Source organism: Lithobates pipiens, unplaced genomic scaffold (genome assembly GCF_037356315.1).
Source record: "Lithobates pipiens isolate NorthernLeopardFrog02 unplaced genomic scaffold, aLitPip1_a1.2 Scaffold_16, whole genome shotgun sequence".
Lineage (NCBI taxonomy): Eukaryota > Metazoa > Chordata > Amphibia > Anura > Ranidae > Lithobates > Lithobates pipiens.
The window spans coordinates 615,749,547-615,772,145 of record NW_027507748.1 but is presented as its reverse complement, the minus strand read 5'-3'; the positions used below and the strand labels follow the sequence as shown (position 1 = coordinate 615,772,145).

The following is a 22,599-nucleotide window of genomic DNA, read 5'->3' as shown; positions in this document are numbered from 1 at the left end:
AATTTACTTTGTGCACACAAAATAGTCATAGGGTGGGATCTGCTTTTATTTGCTGTTTTCAATATATTTTTTCACCTACTAAAACATACAGTCTGTTTCCTAGGTCACTATGGGGCTAAGATGTGAACTTCTCAACTGTCAAGCTTCCGTTATTACCAATTCTGTTGGTGAGGCTTTTTTTTTTCCTAGACGCCTAGGCAAGTTGCCTTTTATAACCTTCAATGACAGCCCTGCAGTAGTTTTAAGCAGAAGTTTGACTTTTAAAATAAAGTTGAAAAATGCCTTTTGCTGAGGACTGTTGTCAGTAACGTGCAAACAATACAGTGTAAGACAGCATCATCCTTCAGCACCACGGACAGCTGCACTGGCAAACCCTTGCAGTTGGATTATGTTTGTGTGAATTCACTTACCTGTTTAAAACAAAAAATTTAATTCTCCCAGTTTTCTAATCAGACAGCATTGACAGAGTCCGCCGGACAATCCGCCCATGTGTGGGCTCCGGCTGACTTTTTTTCCCCAAAAGTCCGGCGGACTGCGAGTCCGGCGGACAATCCGGCCGTCTGTGTGCTTTGAAATGAACGGACTTGCCCACACACGGAGGAAAGTCTGTTCATTTTGAACGTGGCTCCAGGTATACGGGACTAGCGAAGGAAGTCAATGTCGCTGCCTTCGGCGTCACCTGGTATGGACTTAAAGGGGAAGCCCTAAGCTGAAAAAACGGCGTGAGGTCCCCCCCACCCAAAGCCCATATCAGACCCTTATCCGAGCACGCAGCCAGGCCGGTCAGTAAAGGGGGTGGGGACGAGCAAGTGCCCCCACCCCCCGAGCCGTACCAGGCCGCATGCCCTCAACATGGGGGGTGCTTTGGGTAGAAGAGAAGAGGAGAGAAGAGAAGGCGATGGCAGCGGCGGCAGCGACGACAGAAGACCGGGCCACCGCTAGTAAAAGAGCTGGGGGAAGAAAGCGGAGGCCCGGCAAGAAGAACCGAAAAGGGGGACAAGACCCCCAAAGTTGGAAGAAGAGGCGGCGGCGACAGAAGACCAGGCCACCGCTAGTAAAAGAGCTGGAAGAAGAAAGTGGAGGGCCCGGCAAGAAGACCCCAAGAGGGGGACAAGACCCCCGAAGTCGGAAGACGACCCCCAGACGGCGGCGGCGACGAAGAAGAAAGCCGGGCTCCTCCACTAGTAAAAGATAGCAGAGGAGTCTGGCGAGAAGACCCCCCAAGATGGAAGAAGACCCCCTAAGCTGTGCAATAAATTATTTTAAAACCTTGTGTTGTCTTTTATTAAAATTTTTTTCACCAGGTGAATGGGTAGGGGTACATTGTACCCCATTCTCATTCACATAGGGTGGGGGGGCCGGTATCTGGCCCTTGTCCTCATCAACATGGGGACAAAGTGATTTGGGGTGGGGGGGCCGCAGGGCCCCCTTACCCAAAGCACCCCCCATGTTGAGGGCACGTGGCCTGGTACGGCTCAGGAGGGGGGGGCGCTCGCTCGTCCCCATCCCCTTTCCTGACCGGCCGGGCTGTGTGCTCGTATAAGGGTCTGATATGGGCTTTGGGGGGATCCTCACGCCGTTTTTTTCGGCGTAGGGCTTCCCCTTTAAGTCCATACCAGGTGACGGGGCTAGCGAGGTGTCAATCTCTCCGCCGATGGCGGGGACATTGACTTTCTTCACCAGTTCTGTCTACCTGGAGCCGCGTTTAAAATGAATGGACTTTCCTCCGTGTGTGGGCAAGTCTGTTCATTTCAAAAGTCCGGCGGACTCCCGCCAAAGTCCGGCGGTTTGTCCGCTGCACCTAGTCTGCCAGAAAAGTCCGGTCACGTGTGGGCAGGTCCGCTCGTTCGGAAAGTCCGGCGGACCTCCGCTTCAAAGGCCGGCGGATAGTCCGATCGTGTGTACGCGGCATAAGGCTCTGTTCACACTGCTGCAACGTGGGACCCAGCTTATGAGACCCCAAGTCTCATGACATGTCAAATTCAATGTTTACCTATGAGAGCCTTCCTAACTGATGCTATACAAGTCGCTCCGACTTTAGAAAAGGTTCCTGCACTACTTTGGTCTAACTTGCAATTAACTAACTAGCATCCAAGTCAGATCAAGTTAAAAGCAAGTTGCAGGGAAAAGTCGTAGGCGAAGTCGTACAACTTTGCTGTTGCAGCAGTGTGATCCAAGCCTTATAGTAACACCAACTAATATTCTTATTTCCCAAAAATATTCTATACACATCCACTACTTAATACCGGTAGCTAATCTATTTTTCACTAAATCTTTTCTGTTTGTTTGCTTCCTTATAATGTCCTCTGGGAACTCTTGAACCTCTCCTTTTACCCTTTTGTTTGTGCATTGCTTTTGTTTGAGCAGTGCATATCAGTTGCTGTTAAGAACACTGCTCTATGCACACTACAAATCCCATAGTCCATAATAACTAGTCCATATTGGGAGCAAGAATGAGAGGGTGTCTACATACAGTGGGACCACGAAGAATAAATGTAGCCACCCTCTAACAGGAAGTCGGCAGTAAAAATAAAAAGAAAAAAAGGAATTTGGAGATTCAGAGAATACTGAGAGCAATTGAAGGGACTAATTAAAAAAGAGTCCTGCGCAAATAATGCCACAAAAAATAAATAATGTATAAAAATGTGAAGAAAACAAGAGTCAATGTAAATATTTCAAAAATAAACACACCAATAGTGTAAGTGTGTAGTGAAAAAGCACTGGAGAAAGAACAGGACCAAATGTTCCAAAAGATCAGGCTCCCAGAACTCTCACCTCAGAGATGGAATAATAAGGCAAAAGAAAGTAATTCCAATGGACTTCTCCTTCACTTCTCTGTGCACAATCATCAAATGGTATAAACTTCTACCACTAGAGGGCCGATTCAATCTCTTATGAGTAATGCTGCAGCATATGTATCCTCGTGGTATGAAACCCAGAAGATTGTGGAACAATCCAGGTCATTCAGCAGGCTTTAAAGTAATAAAGTTGGGCAGGAAACCTCAGAGGAACCTCCGCTTGCCACACGCCACTTCAGGTCTGGGCCACTCTGGGCCCTCTGGGCCCAGACCTGAAGTGGCGTGTGGCAAGCGGAGGTTCCTCTGAGGTTTCCTGCCCAACTTTATTACTTTAAAGCCTGCTGAATGACCTGGATTGTTCCACAATCTTCTGGGTTTCATACCACGAGGATACATATGCTGCAGCATTACTCATAAGAGATTGAATCGGCCCTCTAGTGGTAGAAGTTTATACCATTTGATGATTGTGCACAGAGAAGTGAAGGAGAAGTCCATTGGAATTACTTTCTTTTGCCTTATTATTCCATCTCTGAGGTGAGAGTTCTGGGAGCCTGATCTTTTGGAACATTTGGTCCTGTTCTTTCTCCAGTGCTTTTTCACTACACACTTACACTATTGGTGTGTTTATTTTTGAAATATTTACATTGACTCTTGTTTTCTTCACATTTTTATACATTATTTATTTTTTGTGGCATTATTTGCGCAGGACTCTTTTTTAATTATTCAAGTGATAGTTTGTGTTTACTATTTTGTCCCGCTGCATTTTCTGTTTCATTTAGTAGCACTTGCACTTTTGTTATTCCACAGATTGTTACATTATACTTTGTTATGCACGTAGATTTATTTCACGTCTAGCACATAGTGGCGCGAGGGTCCATTTTACACAATTGAAGGGACTATTGGAGTTAAAGGAAATGTAAGTCTTAAAAAAAAAGCAAACAAAGTGTACGTAGTGACTTCCATACAGAATCAATGTGATGCTGCAGCTGTCGTAGGTCGGCTCTAAGCCTGAGAACTTAGCGACCACATGACCACAGAGCCAGCTGTCAATCAGGCAACAAGGTGGATACCAACAATATTGTCTTGATCCTTCCAGAGCCTGACGTAGCTCTTTCCCATCAGCTGACTCTGGGTCATAGGAGAACAATAGTAATTGTACTCCTGTGACCCATGAAAGAAATATGGCCAAAAAAAGCTTTGGCCATACTTCTCTTTTAACAATACATACCTGAACAGAATTTTTTTCTTGTTCAAAATGTTTTGATTTGCGAATAAAAATTTAGAGTTTAGTGTCACTTTAAGTATTTTACTCTAATAGCTACTCTGGTAAGACAATAGAACATGCATGCACAGAAATCCACAGCAAATAATCGATGCACAGATAGTGTACTTTTATTACTAAACACAACTGTAAAGGCCTTTTCTTTTGGTTAAACAATTTTCTTTGTAAAAATATGATACACTGTGCAGATTATCGTTCATATCTACTTCCTGCTTGGAGACAGGATTAATAAATCAGCCATGTACACATAATAACAAAAAATGCAGGCCTTACAGCACTGATGATTCAATTCTCCCATATTCACTATCATTGCTACATGCTGTATGAAATATGTCTCACAGCTGTAAATGAACTGAGTTCTCATCACCCATGTGTGACATTCTAAGAGATGCCAGTACAATACAATGCAGGGACACAGTGTGATTGCTGGGAGGGTTCTGAAAAGATGATGCTGCATCTGGTAGGAACTTGGTTTACCTCTCTCCTGGGTACTTTACTTCTTCCTCTATAGCCACGACCATACAAATGACTAACTAGTTTGCTTTGTGTCTTGGCTGTGTCTTCTCTATAATACAGAACATCTGTTAGTAATAAAAGTGGAGTTCAATTAAATTATTCTAAGCCTGTGACAATTACAGCAGTTCCTCGAAAAGTTCAAGTGTTCCACAATCCAGGATGTGTGTGTGTGTGTGTGTGTGTGTGTACACTGTATATTTTTTTCTAAGAAGTAGTAGAAGTGCAGGTACAATTATCTATGGTAGTCTTCAAACTCTCCCCATACAGCCATTGGATGCCAGACCTAGGCTGTACTTAGAGTTGCCTTCTGGGTTTCTGGGTGGTATTTTACCAGTAAAAATGGGACTAGTGGTCAACTACAAAGAGGTCATAAGGCTGGTACATTTTTCTCAGGAAAGGCAACCTTATCTGTACAGGTTCCTGGACCTGCCCAAGGTTTGGTTTCATGACTTCTTCCAGCACTAAGCTCCATCTTTGTCATTAGCTGTTTAATGCCAGAGTATGAATGGAAGTGGTTGTGGCTAAATTATTAAATAGGTGAGGCTTAACCACAACCTAAGCAAAAGTGAAAGCATCACATACACCATATACCAAGGAACCAAGGGTTATCCACAAACACACATTTTGAAAACTAACATAGGAACCACAGTACCTTAGAAACATTATAGGTCAAGTTAGATTCACTTTAGAAGGTCAGTGCACTTAAAATTGAATACATTTTCCATGGTATTTTCTATGATCTCTTGATAGGTCCACAGAATTTTGTTACATCAGCTGTGTCTCTGGATGGTCATTATGACTGGATTTGCATACAGTATATACTCTGTACTTAGTTGGCGTGAGAATTTCTGGGGGGGGGGGGGGTCTTCTGAGTATAATTCTTTAATCTACCTGTAATGCACAGGCCATTTACTACTTCAATGGATTTATATTCCTAACTTTGTAATATTTCTGCAATAAATGTGTATATTTTTAACCCTTTGTGTTGTGTCTGGACACCTTAAAATATATATGTATATATATAAAAAATGTACTTTACTCAAAATTGAAATTTCAAATAGGACAACAGCTGAAGATCAAGTCCAATACATTTATGAAACCACTATAACTGACCTTGTACAGGCACACCCCACTTTTAAGTACACAATGGGGTTTATTTACTAAAGCTAGAAAGTGCAAAATCAGGCTCCCTTCTGCATAGAAACCAATGAGCTTCCAGGTTTTATTACCAACACTTAATTGAACAAGCTGGGGTTAGAAGCTCATTGGTTTCTATGCAGAATTGAGCCTGATTTTGCACTTTCCAGCTTTAGTAAATAAACCCCATTGTGTACTTAAACGTGGGGTATGTCTGTATTTGGAATTTGTCTGTCCACTAACAGAATTTATTTTTATGACACAAAAGTCACAGATTTAATGCTCAATATTTTTCTCTAAATTACTGGACTGTAATTACCTCATGATATCTATAGGCAATTTGGTAAAATAAGCATGTGCACGTATGTTTGTGAAGGGATGTAACACTAGACAACCAAATCAATGCTACAACTAAACATTTGGAATGAATTGGACCCATAAAAGCACATAGGGCAACAGTAGACTGACTTAAGCACTGCTTGAGAAGAAAATGGAATAGAATGGGATTTTCCACCTTTTGCCATGTGACCATATCACAGATGAACTCATCAAGACCAGGTTTCCTTATTCTTACCACTATAAGAGCCTGTGTTGATGGGCTTTTGTTCACTTCAAGCTTGATTTGCTTCAGTCTTTAAGTCTGTGGGAATGCGTAACCTTCTTTAAGTAGGTCAAAAGAGGTCAACTGCATGTCAAGTGTACCAGTCATTGAATTCTGAATGATTTCAGAAGCATTTCAAACTGATGTCAAAGACCAAAGCCCAGTTACCAGGTCCTATGATGATTTGCTTGCTCTTTGCTACATTACATGGAAGTTCTCTATGTTTGTTTGAGAAAGCTCTATCTTGTAATATGGATGAATCCTTACCATAATAATACCATATAATCCATTATAATAAGGTTCAGGTTGATTGCTTGATGAAGTAGAGAATATTAACTTAGCATATCGAATGAAGAGTTTTGTTCACTTCAGTCACTAATCATGTGCAAGGCAAAATCCTGTTTCAATAAATTTTTCTGCACATGTTTGGGTAATAAAAGTGATCAGGATTTTGTGAGTAGTCACTATGCTAAGTGAAAAGCTATTACAAAACCCCACTGTGTTCCTACTATTATACTGCAATCATATCTTTCACCCTGCAGATCTTAGAACCCTGAGGAGGTGGAGAGCATCTGTTTTATTAAAGAGTACTTCCGCAAAACAGATTTCCACTTAAATTAAATATCCTCTTAAATATGCTAATTTCAGCAGTTGTTTTGAGAGTGGTTGTTTACATTCTAATTCAGTCACAAAACTGTCTCTGCCATGTCTTTGAGGTGTTTAGCTTAACAAGAAGTCTGTATGTTTACATTCACATCAAAATGCCCAGGCTTAACACACAACTCATCATGCTTCATCACACATCAACACACAAGTCACATATCACCAACACATGAAGCATTGCTCAGGAAAACATACTGGTAGTATGCATCAGTGATCCCCATTTAGTCTGCCTGGCTGACTCTGGAATTGTTTTGTGCACGCACTTAGCAGCAGAACATACGTTGAGGATGCTTTGCTTCACCCAACAATGCTGAATAAAACAATATTTCAATAGCGAGAACCGTACACTACGCAAAAACTCCTTTGTATAAAAGTACAACAGAAACCAAATGTATGAAATTTTAATTGCTGAGCCTTTTTATGAAAATGATAGTTACCTGGCTGTCTGTGGCTTGAATGCTTTACATCACAGCTAGGAAATTGGCAATTTTAAAGGAGACCAACAATGACTGCCTACATATTATTCACCAAATAAATCTATTCCAACTTTCTATTATGTTTCTGAGGTTTGGTGTAAACTGGAAACACATGTAAATAAGGAAAGAACATTCACTCTCCATTGACATAGATTGAGGCAGTTGGGGTAGGGGAGCAATTGCCCCCCAGACTGCTCTGATGCCCGGTAAAAAGGTTGCACCACTTCCTCCACAGACATGCATTAAGGCTTTCTGGTGAAGCGGAGCAAAAAGTCTGCGCCAGTGTCCTACTGAGTGTGGGACAAGGACAGAGCACAGGCATAGATGGTGCATACCGTGTCCGAGCAGAGGCAGGTTCCATGCCCAGCCGGAGCCTCTCCTCCCCTGGCCAGCCCTGGCTCCCCCCTGCAGCACCCGGCCTCTCCCTTCCAGCCAGTTTAGGAACCCGGAGTTGGTGCAGCAGGCGCTGTCGAGGCCATTCAGACCGGCGAGCAGAGAGCACCTGGAGCGGAGGGGTCGGGAGGAGGCAGGGAAGAAGGAAAGCAGGAAGGGGGCAGAGTCGCTGCACCATGGGCCTCTGGGTTGTACATGCCCTCTGGGCCAAAAGTTGCCAGTTAGCCCCTGGACATAGGATACTAAGCTCCAATTCATCATTGCCTCTGGTTCAAAAATAAGGGTTAGCAATACTCACTCTACTGGTAAAATTATACTTGCTCATTGACATGTTTACACACATATTTGCATGGTGGATGAGCAAATATGACAGGAGGATAGTGTCTGGGACATTTTTTTTTGGAAAATAAATAATAATAAAAAATAAAAAAATAAATAATAAAAAAAATAAAAAAATAAAAGGTCATGTTTTCACTTAAAGTCCCAAGGGATGGAAATAGGTGACCTTACCAGGCCACATTTCACTTAACCCCCCTGACGGTATTCCCGAGTCTGACTCGGGGTGGATTTTTTATACCAAGAGCGGTATCCCCGAGTCAGACTCGGGACTGCATCGCTGGATCCAGGAGGAGGATTACTTACCTTCTCCCTCGGATCCAGCGTTGTCTCCCCGCTGTACGAGCGAGCCGTGTCTCGCTCGATGCATTACATCGCCGATCTCCGTGCCCTGCGAGCGTTGCGACGCACGGGCACGGAGATCGGCGCCAAATTCAAAAAGTGAAACAAACAGTAAACATACAGTATAATGTAATCTTACAGATTACATTGCTGTATGTAAATATTTCACATCCCCGTTGTCCCTAGTGGTCTGCCCAGTGTCCTGCATGCAGTTTTATATAATAAAAACTGTTCTTTATGCCTGGAAACTGGAGATTGCCCATAGCAACCAAAACTGTCACTGTACATCAAAAATGATTTTAGACCAGCTAGAAAACAGCGATAATAAATTAGAATCACTCGCAGAATTGACCGATAGCGATTTGTGGGGAGATCCGTCATCAAATATTGAAAAGTAATGACAGTGACAATTCTGCAACTGAGCAACTTTCAGTGTTTTTGATTTGATTACATTATTGAATAATTTTTATTATTGTTATATTATTATTTGGTACAATTATTTATAATTATTTATTATATTATAATTTATGATTTAATTTTTCAAACTTTATCATACCCGGGATGTCTGCTAGACTCTGGTTTGGACAGATTTAAGAGAGTTATTCCTAAGAATTGCAGGACTACAATATAAAACGCCAAATTTTCATGCAAAATAATGGTACCACTTTTAGCACCTAAAATCCGAAATAATCGTACCGCCAGGGAGGTTAAAGTCCCTTAATCCTCCGCTTATTTAACACTAATAAAGTATCATCACTAATTGTGCATATATACCACGCCATCTATGGTGCATTTACATCTGTACCTACATCTACGAGAACTTGCAGCCCCATGTCATTATCATAACCATACAGACATACACAGGAAGGCCAGTTTGGGTGGAAAAAAAGACAATATGGTCAGGTAACATGCTATTAGTAATCCATTGAAACTGTCTGTGGTAAGTTTCCCATTTTAAAAAAAAGATTGGGAAGAACCCAATTAATATACCTGTATGTTTTTGAGTTTAGAAGAGGGCACTAAAGCACCCACAGAAAACCTGAGATAGGTTGAGAATATACATGCATTATTCCCTGTGGAAATTAAACCTACAACAAGCTCAGAATTGCTCTCAGTTTAATCTACATGTATACACCGATATGGAATGCTTGTATAGTACATGGGTACTTTAGAGAATGGATGGGGTTACAGTGTATTCGTTTATAAAACAGCAATAAATGAGAGACCACAAGTCAGGGTACAAAACATCCATAATTATTCCATTTTCCTTTGTACAGCTTTGTGTAGTATAAAGATAAATGTGCAGACACAAACAAATGTTGATGTGTATTTTATAAATGTGTACATTTCAAAGTTGGGATCAAATGCTGTTGCCTACATTCTCCACTGATGTTGATAATGGCATTTTCTGCCATATTTAATCTCCCAGTACAGAGAAATAACAGAAAGAAATCATTGTTTAACCACTTCAATAAAGGGCAATCCCCCCCCCCCCCCTTCCTGCACAGGCCAATTTTCAGCTTTCAGCACTGTCGCATTTTGAATGACAATTGCGCAGTCATGCAACGCTGTACCCAAACTAAATTTTGATAAATTTCTGGCTCACAAAAAGAGCTTTCTTTTGGTGATATTCTTCCCAATATTCTACATTCTCTTGGCCTCCGAGATTCTGCTGTTTCCTGGTTCTCTGCCTATTTATCACAGCGCTCCTTCAGTGTCACCTACAACTCTGTCTCCTCCTCTCCATTGCCCCTTTCTGTGGGGGTCTCCCAAGGCTCTGTTCTTGGACCCCTTCTCTTCTCTATCTACACCTCCTCCCTTGGTCACTTGATAACCGCCCATGGCTTCCAATACCACTTATACGCTGATGACACCCAAATCTATCTGTCTACTCTTCGCCTCACTTCTTCAGTCTCCTCTCACATTACTAACTTACTAACTGACATATCAGCATGGATGTCGTACCACTTCTTTTAACTAAATCTCTCTAAAACTGAGCTATTAATATCCCCCCCCCCCATCTGTGCCCCCCTCCATGACTTTTCCATCAAAATCAACAATGCAACCATCAGGCCCTCCCCTCATGCCAGGGTACTAGGTGTAATCCTAGACTCTGACTTGTCATTTCAGCCTCAAATCCAATCGTTGTCAAAAATATGTAGAATTCACCTTCGCAACATCTCTAAAATTCGCCCCTTTTTAACAAATGAAACCACCAAGCTCCTCATTCACTCCCTTGTTATCTCTTGCCTTGACTGTTGCAACTGCCTTCTGATTGGCCTGCCTCTCCATAAGCTATCCCCTCTTCAGTCTATCCTGAATGCTGCTGCCAGACTTATCCACCTTATCAACTGCTCAGCGTCTGCCAACCCTCTCCTCCAATCCCTACACTGGCTCCCAAATACCCATTGAATCAAGTTCAAAATACTAACCACAACATACAAAGCCATTCAGAACTCTGCCACGAGCTATATCACCAATCTTGTCTCCAAATATCACTCCACTCTTCTCAAGACCTCCTACTCTCAAGCTCTCTCATCTCCTCCTCTCATGCTTGTCTCCAGGATTTCTCCAGAGCCTCTCCCATCCTCTGTAACTCGCTACATCCACCTGTCCAGCTATCCCCTACTCTTGCTACCTCCAGTCGATCCCTGAAAACTCATCTCTTCAGGAAAGCCCATCACGTCTCCAACTAATCTTTTACCACTTCCATCAGCTCATTCCCCACAGTTACAACATTTTGTACCACCTGCGCCACCCTATTAGATTGTAAACTATTCTGAGTAGGGCCCTCTTAATCCTCTTGTATTTTATTGTATTATAACTGTATTGTCGCCCTTTTACAGTGGTGTGAAAAAGTGTTTGCCCCCTTCCTCATTTCCTGTTCCTTTGCGTGTTTGTCACACTTAAGTGTTTCGGAACATCAAACCAATTTAAACAATAGTCAAGGACAACACAAGTAAACACAAAATGCAATTTGTAAATGAAGGTGTTTATTATTAAAGGTGAAAAAAAATCCAAACCATCATGGCCCTGTGTGAAAAAGTGATTGCCCCCTAAACCTAATAACTGGTTGGGCCACCCTTAGCAGCAACAACTGCAACCAAGCGTTTGCGATAACGTGCAATGAGGCTTTTACAGCGTCCTGGAGGAATTTTGGCCCACTCATCTTTGCAGAATTGTACTAATTCAGTTACTTTAGAGGGTTTTCGAGCATGAACGGCCTTTTTAAGGTCATACCACAACATCTCAATAGGATTCAGGTCAGGACTTTGGCTAGGCCACTCCAAAGTCTTCATTTTGTTTTTCTTCAGCCATTCGGTGGTGGACTTGCTGGTGTGTTTAGGATCATTGTCCTGCTGCAGAACCCAAGTTCGTTTCAGCTTGAGTACACAAACAGATGGTCGGACATTCTCCTTCAGGATCTCTTGGTAGACAGCAGAATTCATAGTTCCTTTTATCACGGCAAGTCTTCCAGGTCCTGAAGCAGCAAAACAGCCCCAGACCATCACACTACCACCACCATATTTTACTGTTGGTATAATGTTCTTTTTATGAAATGCAGTGTTCCTTCTACGCCAGATATACTTGGACACACACCTTCCAAAGAGTTCCACTTTTGTCTCATCGGTCCACAGAATGTTGTCCCAAAAGTCTTGGGGATCATCAAGATGTGTTGTGGAGAAATTGAGACGAGCTTTGATGTTCTTTTTGCTCAGCAGTGGTTTTCTCCTTGGAACTCTGCCATGCAGGCCATTTTTTTCCTGATGGTGGAGGCATGAACGCTGACCTTAACTGAGGCAAGTGAGGCCTGCAGTTCCTTGGACGTTGTTGTGGGGTCTTTTGTGACCTCTTGGATGAGTCGTTGCTGCGCTCTTGGGGTAATTTTGGGCGGCCGGCCACTCCTGGGAAGGTTCACCACTGTTCCATGTCTTCGCCATTTGTGGATAATGGCTCTCACTGTGGTTCGCTGGATTCCCAAAGCTTTGGAAATGGCTTTATAACCCTTTCCAGACTGATAGATCTCAATTACTTTCTTTCTCAATTGTTCCTGAATTTCTTTGGGTCTCGGCATGATGTGTAGCTTTTAAGGATCTTCTGGTGGACCTTACTGTGTCAAGCAGCTCCTATTTAAGTGATGCCTTGATTGTGAACAGGTGTGGCAATAATCAGGCCTGGGTGTGGCTAGAGAAATTGAACTCAGGTGTGGACAACCACAGTTATAGTATGTTTTAACAAGGGGGGCAATCACTTTTTCACACATGGCCATGATGGTTTGGATTTTTTTTTCACCTTTAATAATAAACACCTTCATTTACAAATTGCATTTTGTGTTTACTTGTGTTGTCCTTGACTATTGTTTAAATTGGTTTGATGTTCCGAAACACTTAAGTGTGACAAACATGCAAAGGAACAGGAAATGAGGAAGGGGGCAAACACTTTTTCACACCACTGTATATTGTAAAGCCCTGCGCAAACTGTTGGTGCTATATAAATCCTGTATAATAATAATAATAATAATAATAATAATTACTGGATTTTTTTTTTGCGCTACAAATAAAAAAGAAAAAAGTTTTTCTTAATTTCTGTGACAAGATTTTGTAAATAGGTCCATTTTATCCTTCACTGATGAGGCTGCACTGATGGACACTGATGAGGCAGTACTGGTTGGCATTAATGAGGTGGCAATGATGAGCACTGATGGTGAGGCACTTATATGCAGCACTGATGGGCACTGATAGGCGATACTGATAAGCAGCACTGATAGGTAGCACTGATATACGGCACTGATGGGCACTCAAAAGCAGCACTGATAAGCATGGGTGGCACTGAATGGAACTCAGAGATGGCACTGATAGGTGCCACTTATGGGCACTGTTAGGGGGCACTAATGGATGGCAATGATTGGCGGCACTGATAGGCAGCACTGATCAGGGGTCACTGACAGGCATCATTTATGGGCACCCTAATAGGCACTGATTGGTACCCCTGGTGGGTTCACCTGGTGGTCTGAATTGGGCATCCTCGATGGGTCTGCACTGATAATCAAAGCACTGATTATCAGCGCAGACCCCCCCCTGTCAGGAGAGCAGCTGATCGGCTCTCCTCTACTCACGCCTGTCAGTGCAAGTGGAGGAAAAGCCGATAAACATATCTTTCTGTTTACATTGTGATCAGCTCTGATTAGACGCAGCTGACCACATGGTAAAGCGCCTCATAGGCTCTTTGCCTGGATCAGAGATGCAGTCTGTCAGACTGACATACCACATCACAGATCGCCGTGGAGGCGTGCTAGCGGCTTATCCTGCTGGATGTCATATGACGCTCAGTCAGGATAATTAAACCACTTTCTGGCCATCATTTTGCTATATGTGGGCGGGAAGTGGTTAAAACCCAACTCCAGGAAACCTTATAACCCTCCCTTGCAGTGGGGCTGTTCAAAATAAAAAAAGAAAACATAATTTCTAATACAGAGTAAAAATAAATAAATAATATCAATAAACTGTTTTAAATTGGCATAAAAATATATTATTGAAAGTAAATCTTTATTTTTTTGTGTAAATAACATGGTGTGGGCGGATTTCTGCCAGTCACATACTGTGTCACACCCCTCCAGCCTGTGTCTTAAAACAAGAGGGAGGTAAAGCCTCCATTAACCATTTGACATCCGGAAGGTTTTATCCCTTTTATGACCCCCTTTCTGACCAGGCCATTTTTTGCGATGTGGCACTGCATTATTTTAACTGACAATTGTGCGGTTATGAAATTCTGCACCAAATAAAATTTGTATAATTTTTTTCTCACAAATAGAGCTTTCTTTTGGTGGTATATGATCACCTCTACGGTTTTTTTTTTTCTGTGTGTGTGCTATAAACAAAAAAGACCGACAATGTTGAAATGTATTTTTTATTTTTTTACTTTCTGCTATAAAACATATCCAATTAAGAATTGAAACAATCACATTTCTGCATCAATTTAGGTCAATATGTATTCTGCTACATGTTTTTGATAAAAAAAAAAATCCCAATAAGAGTTTATTGATTGGTTTGTGCAAAAGCTGTAGCATCTACAAACTATGGTGTATAAACTGATTTTTATTTTTGTGGCGATCAACGAGTTATTGCGGGACTGCGAAATTGTGACAGTCTGACACTAGCAGACACTTTGTGGGAACCAGTGACACTAATACAGTGATCATCTCTAAAAATATGCATTGTTATTGTACTAATGACACTGGCAGGAAAAGGGTTAAACATGAGCCTAGCCAGTGTTTTACTATAATATGTGTGTTGCTTTACTCAGGGAAGTGATGGATTTTGTTCCCTGCTTTACAGGGGCACAAAATATATCCCTTCCCCCCTGTTAAAATGGAGACATGCCTTGCTTATAGTCAGATCTCCATTCTCTGCCTCTGCCTGACGATCGTCAGGTGTCGGTGGACATCCAGTGGTTGTAACCCACGGATCGGCTTCTGCCCTGAGTAATCACAGCAGAAGCGACCCACCAGTGGCGCCTCCTAGACGGAAGTGCAGAATCTCGTTTACATACATGTGATTCTGTGCAGAAGGGTCATGCCTGTAGCAGTAAATGTGCTATGGAGCGGTCCTTAAGCGGTTAATCCACATGTACTATCCTACCCCCATTGTGTTTAGTTGGTTAATGGGCATTGAGGGAGTGGGCTGTCATTTACCACTGTGTATATGCCTACATGTGTGACTCTATAGTCACATGGACTGCTCAAATGTGATAGGGAAGAAATTCTCAGCATAGAAACTCACTGAAAACTGAGCATGTGCAAAGATTCCACCATAGCTGCAAAAAAACCTAGCTGAATGGGAGGCATGAATTGAAGGTGGAGACAGAGAGCAGCAGGACCAACCAGGCTTTTTTTCAGAATAAAGAAAATGAATCTGATAGTGACTGAGTGAGTATGAACATCATGTAATACAGTGGTCATCAACCCTGTCCTCAGGGCCCACTAACAGGCCAGGTTTGCAAGATAACTGAAATACATAAAAAGTGATCTCATTTGCTGCTCAGTGATTGGAGTATTCTAGTCTGCATCTCCCCCAAGGTAATACATAAAACCTGGCCTGTTAGTGGGCCCTGAGGACAGGGTTGATGACCACTGATGTAATAAGTTTTTATAATGCGGGTTTAGTGACACTTTAATTCTTACAATGCAGTGCAGATGGTGCAGTGTGGGTGCAACGCCACTGCAAGGAAGGATGTTTTTGTTTCCTGACGATCAGCTTTAAACTTCCAAACACTGCATTTTGTGTTTTGCATAAATATCTCCTTAAAGAAAATATTCATGGAGAAAGCACATATGCTGAATCTACTGCCCTCCCTTTTTTAAAAAAAAGAAGAGTGGTAAACAGATTAGGACCTCTGACTTCCCTCTGAATTTATTAATCTACATCTTTGTTCTGAGTCAATGGCTTAGAAAATATTGAAACCATGGGATCAATACGACAGCCAGACAACTGCCATTTGCAAAATTGCCCAGTTATGGCACTGCCTGTATATGTCTCAATACAGGTTTCCATTTACACATATTTGTATAGACATGCAAAAACGTATGTACAACTTCACTGTGACATACATTTTGTTCACGTCTCCTCTACAATAAGAACAATTTTTCTCCCAGCTGGGAAAAAACATAAATATTTTATACCAGATTTTTGAAGATGTCAGCTTCTAAAAGGGCTATAAATTAGCAGCTGAAACCCAACTCCGGAATGCTAAGAACAAATTCTCACAGTCTCCTTTTCCTGCACTGCAAGCGTTAAATGCTTGTTAACTCTAAAGCAGCCTTTCTCAACCTTTTGAAGACAGAGAAACCCTTGAAATAACTTTCAGATCTTAGGGAACCCCTGCTTATAATTACTATATCTAAAATTCATTATACACTAGTGTGATGGTCAGTTGGAAGAATGCTCCTTACACTTGTGGACATTGGGATGAATTAGCACCTTACAGATAGCTAAAAAGATCAATGATGTCAGAGGGAACTTATCTGGGAGTCAGAAATCGCTCAATGCTCAAGGAACCAATTGAAACCTCTGGAGGAACCTAAGGGTTCCATGGAACCCTGGTTGAGAAACTCTACTCTAAAGGGTAGAGGAAAAGACGGTGTTACTTATTGTATTCCTTGGTCCAGCACTCTTTTTTTCTAACTGATGTGGAAGGTCTCATCTCCATGTATAATGGTCCTACACTGCATGTGAGAAGGTAAGCATGTGACTGCTGGCCAGACTGTCATAGACAGGAGGCTGCAGGAGACTGGTTATATAGATTAGGTTATAAATCTTATTTTCCTACCCTTACGAAAAAATGTGAATTTAATCCTTGCCGTATGGGTGTCAGGAGTTGGGCTTTAATTGTCTAAAACAGTGATGGTGAACCTTGGCACCCCAGATGTTTTGGCACTACATTTCCCATGATGCTCAACTACACTGCAGAGTGCATGAGCATCATAGGAAATGTAGTTCCAAAACATCTGGGGTGCCAAGGTTCGCCATCACCGGTCTAAAATGATGTTCATTATATCAAATGCTTTCGTAGAAAGAAAGCTGATGTTCACAGAACCAGTAATACTTATTAAGGTGTAAATGGGACCCATTCACAAAAAATTACAGAAAACAAGTTATTTAGTTTTACATCCACAATCCTGGTTGTAAAATGTCAACTGGTAAAAGGATCATCTGCCAGCATGTTGTAGAGAAAGAATCGTGTTCTCTGTTTGGAAGCAGTGGTCTCTCTGCAGAGGTCCAACAGGCGTTCTGCTGATTTAAACAGAAACTTCATCTGGACTTTATTATATCCTAATGACAGACAACAAAAGTTGAGCTGAGGCCAGGAGCCTGTGTCTGCTAATATAACAAAGAAGTAAGGTGTAAGGGGGGGGGGGGGGGGAGCTGGCCATAGCTGACTCAGTTTTTTCGATTAACCTGTGGACTGCAAAAAAAAAAATTTGAACAAATTCCCTCATCCACACAGGCAAGGTGGATGGGGGAATCCTCCCCCTTGCGCTATTGTATTCTGACAGTGGGGACTCCTCCAATTTCAGAATACACTAACCAGCACTGTGGCCAATTGGCTGCAGGCATTGATTGAATGAACATTTACCAGGAGACCTGTTCAAGATTTGCTGATCATTCAATTGACTCCTCTTGAATGGGTACGGCCATAGATGGATTGAAATTTGACTGGTCCCTGCTGAACCGGCCAAAATATGATCCATCTATGACCAATTTTAGTTGAGACTGGCAGCAGAAGTGTGGTAAAAACAGGCAGGTGATCTGAGTTCCTACCACCCGTTGACCGCCCACCTACATATTTACCATGTTGGAGCTGAGAATTCACATTGCCACATTTTAGAATGGCATGTTGAGTTTAACAGATGGCGATGCTTGTCAAATTCTCTCCAATTAAGTCCATGGGATCATACTTTAAGCCGGGTAAAAACATGGCTATGGCGGTTGCAGCACAGTATGTAACATCTCCACTGAGATAGTAAAAAATTCCCCAGGAGGTTCAAAAACATAAGGTCAGGAGATGGCAGGATGGCCACTGGACTGCCTATCAACCGGCCGTCAACAGTTGCCTCAAAAGCGATCCACTGCAGATTACTTTTCAGAGGAAATGATGTTGCTTAATTCAGGGATAGAACACTATTTGCAAATAACCGGATTCCCTCGAATATACCTGATATAGGTCAACTCTCAGTCTGAACAAAATGACTCATCTCTTCCTTTAGGCAAGTTATTCCCTAAAATATAAACTGCTACTTTTAATACATAGCACTGACTCTTTTTTACAAAGTTAAGGAGCAGTGGCTCTGCTGTTGCTAAGCTACAACTGCCAGAACACTTAATACAAGAGACAGACTGGAGTTTTTAAATTGTTACCAAGTAATTTTCAATTCTATTAAACAATTGAAAAAGGTATTTCCAGGTAATTCTCAACTGTCATTGATGACCTTCCCTTACTTTGTTCAGATTTGTTAATGAATGGCGACATCTTCAATACCTAGACCAAGGCTTTGCCAACCGTGGCCCTGAAGATAATGAGGGTCTGCATGTCCCAGGATGCCTTGCGGTAGTAGTTGAAAGGAACTGTTCGCCTACATGTCAATCGCTCCGGATGAACCGGAAAATTGCCAAGTGTGTGGTCTATCCAACCTAATGTGATATTTGGATATGCTACTCTTACCATGGAGGACATTGATGGATGTAAATAGAAGAGTGTTCTCACCTCTAACTGCCTTGGCCACCACAATGTGGTTGTGCTCTGCCTGCTGGATTCTTTTTTTATTAGTGTCAAAGTTTGGCAGTGCCAGCAGCCCTGATCCTCCAATGATGTACAGTGCCCAGCACTGGCATTCATATAAGAAATTGAAGCAGGAGGATTAGGAGTCCTTTTTCTTGATACAAATGACTCAAAGGGTCTTATTTACGAAAGTCAAATCCACTTTGCACTACAAGTGCAAACTACAAGTGCAAAGTGCACTTGAAGTTGCACTGAAAGTGCACTTGGAAGTGCAGTTGCTGTAAATCTGAGGGGTAGATTTGTGAAATGAAGACAAGCTCTGCTGATTTTGTCATCCAATCATGTGCAAGCTAAAATGCTGTTTTTTCTTTTCCTTGCATGTCCCCCTCGGATCTACAGCGACTTCACTTCCAAGTGCACTTTCAGTGCAATTTCAAGTGCACTTTGCACTTGTAGTTTGCACTTGTAGTGCATAGTGGATTTGCCTATAGTAAATCATACCCTATGACCATCTATAACTTCCAGCTGAGATCTATATGATATCAGTTGATGATTCAACCCATCAAAATATATATGAAAATGAAATATCAGTACTGACTGCAATCAGCTGCCAAAGCAGTTTGAAACCACTGAATAATGTATCCAACCTGCAATGAATATTTGAACTATACAAAACATTGGCATTTCCATGTATCCTGACAATCTCCTCAGAAATAGAAGCATTCTCATTGTTTTCATTGAAGCAGTGCATTGGGCAGTCAAGTCATGCAAAGTGCAGTAACCCATCCATAGCAATCAATGACATTATAGAGATTGTGATCAGATTGATGACAGTTGGTTTCAGACTGGTTGCTCTGTACTGCACTTTACACATCGCCGCACTTAACACTTCCTTAGTATGAAAAGACCCAGCCAAGTATCTGTCCTCAGCATTCTTTCATAGAGAAAGTTAAAGAACACTGGGGGGGGGGGGGGGGGACTTATAAAAATCTGCATACTTTGCAATTTCTATATCTAATGAAAACACACATTACCATTCACATTGCAAATGAGTAAACAGTATTGTATACAAAAAATAATACTCATTTGAGAAAACACACATATTTCAGCTGTAGATCTGCAAAACATATACTCAACATATGGGATTTTAATAGATTTCACCTATGTATTCATATAATAATAACAACAACAACAACAATAATAATAATACTATTAACAAGTATTATTATTATTATTATGAGTACTGGTAATAGTAGTAATAATATCATTAATGATGACAATAATATTGTAATGATAACTACCTAGATTAATGCCACCTGTACTATTAATACTATGACAATACTATACTAGTAATAGTACTAGTAATAATAATACCAATAATAACTACATAAAATTACCACTGCTAATACTAGCTATTACTACTAATAGTACATAATTTGGCTAAAGATCTTCAAGGGGAAAAAATTGCATGACCTTCAGCTTGCATTTTTTCAATAGTCCCTATTATATTCATATAACAACAACAATATTAATAACAATAATAATATAGTAATAATAATAACTACCTAAACCACAACCACCTCTACTATTAATACTAATAATGAGTACTACTGATAGTAACAGCAATAATTGTAATAACAACAAGAATCATCATCGTAATAATATTATTAGGAAAAAACAATAACTGCATAAAGTTCCTACCACTTTTACTATTAATAATATCTAATACTAATACTAATAATAATAACAACAACTGATAATAGCACATCATTTGATAAAGCTCTTCAAAGAACATACATCACATGATCTTCAACCTGAAAGATTTTATTGGTCCATATTATATTTATATGACTATATAACTAATAATAACAACCAATTCTGCCACCTCTACTATTACTTTTACTACTACTAATAATAATAATCTTAATGAAATAATAATAACAACTCAAATTTTCTACCACTTCCACTACTCCCACTAGTAAGAATGATAATATTAATAATAACGACCAATAATTCTATCACCTTTACTATTACTACTACTAACAAACTTAATAAGAAGAAGAAATTCCCAATATAAATTCTACCGCCTCTACTATTAATACCAATCAATACTACTAATAATAATAATAATATTAACAACCCCTAAAAATTCTATAACCTCTACTATTAATACTAATTACTACTACTAAAAATAATAAAAATTCTATCACCTAATCTACCAGTATTACTATGGTAGTTACTACTACTTCTGCTAATGATAATAATAATATTAGTTATAATAACATATGTATTATACCAACTATACTATTAATATGCATTACTACTACTAATACTACTACTAATAATAAAAGTGGCATAAATAATAATAATAATAAAGTATCAGCTCCATTCATTTATAACACCTCATTTATATAACGCCTCCTCATCTAAACGTCTCTATGTAGAGGTGAACCTTTTGCTCATTCTAATATTAGATGCAGACTGTAAAGTAATTGAAGGACGTTGAATATATTACACCATGACAGATCTGTAGTGCCCCCCACATCTTGCACCCCATGTCCCCTGCAGTGCCCCTGTTCTGTATTGTCGGGCATCAGCCAAAGTTTGGCAGTGCCAGCAGCCCTGATCCTCCAATGATGGATGTACAGTCCCCAACACTGGCATTCTTACAATGATCGGAGGGTATGTGCTAAGTTTGTACTGGAAGTGACTGGTGGGACTGGCTGTGTATCCATTGGGCTCACCTTAGTTGGTGTTGCTTGCAGTCCTCCTTGCAGTGCTCGCCCTGTGGGTGATGGTGGCACGGGATGTACCTATCCTGGAGGCGTCACCTTCCATTCACAGACAAAGGAGACCTGGAGGAGGCTGCTGGTGCTGATGTTGGTGCTGATGGTGATGATGATGCCAGTGAGATGCTCTCCAGCAGAACAGACCCTACTGAGTGCCAGTACAGGGAGGCTGCACCATCAGAGCACGCTGTGCTGATCTCCGATCCGCCCAGAGATAGATGCACACTGATAGAGAGGGAGAGAGAGAGGGAGAGAGAGAGGGAGCTGTCAGATGATGATCCTCATCCCTGGAATCGTGCTCCATCCACTGCCTGCATCATCCCAGCGCACGACTCACAGCTCGACTTCCATGTATCGGAGCGCCCTCTGCTGGAGAAGTGGTAGAGCAGCAGTCAGCACTTTTCCCATAGGTGGTGAAGTGTGAGAACAAGTCAGATCAGATCATTACCTTTTGGGAAAAGGATCCATGTTATCCCGTCTGCTCATTTGTGCTTCATTTAATTGGAACATCTTACTCAGACTCCGCTTCTATCTATAGCTCCGGTGTTTGCTTTCAAACCATGCAATCCTTGAAATAACTGTTTCCCTTGCTGTTTTATTATGGCTGTATATGACACCTGGAGTATTACTAACCACTTACCTATTGGGCACTTTCACCCCCTTCCTGCCCAGGCCAATTTTCAGTGCTGTCACACTTTGAATGACTATTGCACGGTCATGCAACACTGTACCCATATGACATTTTTATCATTTCTTTCACACAAATAGTGGTATTTAATCACCTCTGTTTTTTTTTTTTGGGGGGGGGGGGGGGGGGGGGTTGGCAAATAAATGAATAAAGACTGAAAAAAAACTTTTTCATGGTGTGTTATAAAATTTTAGAAACAGGTAATTTTTCTCCTTCAGAGCCCTTTCACACTGTGCCGACAAGGGCGTCAGCGGTAAAGCGGTGATATTTTTAGCGCCGCTTTACCGTTGTTTTAAATCCACC

General features: G+C 41.3%; 1 protein-coding gene across 1 annotated transcript in view; it reads right to left on the bottom strand.

Annotated features, from left to right (window-relative positions):
- Window positions 1–21,954, bottom strand: part of MTUS2 (microtubule associated scaffold protein 2) — a 1,194,608-nt gene extending 1,172,654 nt beyond the window's left edge. Inside the window, exon 1 of the mRNA XM_077484081.1 lies at window positions 21,564–21,954. The gene's annotated coding sequence lies outside the window, so the exon portion shown is untranslated. The remainder of the gene's footprint in view (window positions 1–21,563) is intronic.
- Between the last annotated feature and the right edge of the window lie 645 nt (window positions 21,955–22,599).